The following is a 333-nucleotide window of genomic DNA, read 5'->3' as shown; positions in this document are numbered from 1 at the left end:
GTGGTTCCCAGCGCACACGGAGGTGCCCCACACCCCGCAAAGCTCCAGCCAGAGCCCAGCAAGCGACGCGCACGGCATCCGCATCCTCGCAGCTGCCTGTCTCTTCTCCGCCCCCAGCATCCTTTCATCTCACTCCGGGGCCACGGCTCTGGGGGACTCTGCGTGGAGGGTGGGTAAAGTTCTTGAAGACTGGAGGCCCCAGAGGAGCCCCAGAGGAGCCCCAGAGGGGGGGCAGGTCCAGAGGCGTCGGCACTAGGAATATCTTTGGGGAAAGACAAGCCCAGTGAGCTGGGAGCGAGGTATGGCTGGAAGGCAGCCACAGACGGCCCGGCA

This window comes from Bison bison, unplaced genomic scaffold, assembly GCF_000754665.1.
Source record: "Bison bison bison isolate TAMUID 2011002044 unplaced genomic scaffold, Bison_UMD1.0 scf7180017864467, whole genome shotgun sequence".
Lineage (NCBI taxonomy): Eukaryota > Metazoa > Chordata > Mammalia > Artiodactyla > Bovidae > Bison > Bison bison.
Note: the sequence above shows the minus strand (reverse complement) of the source record.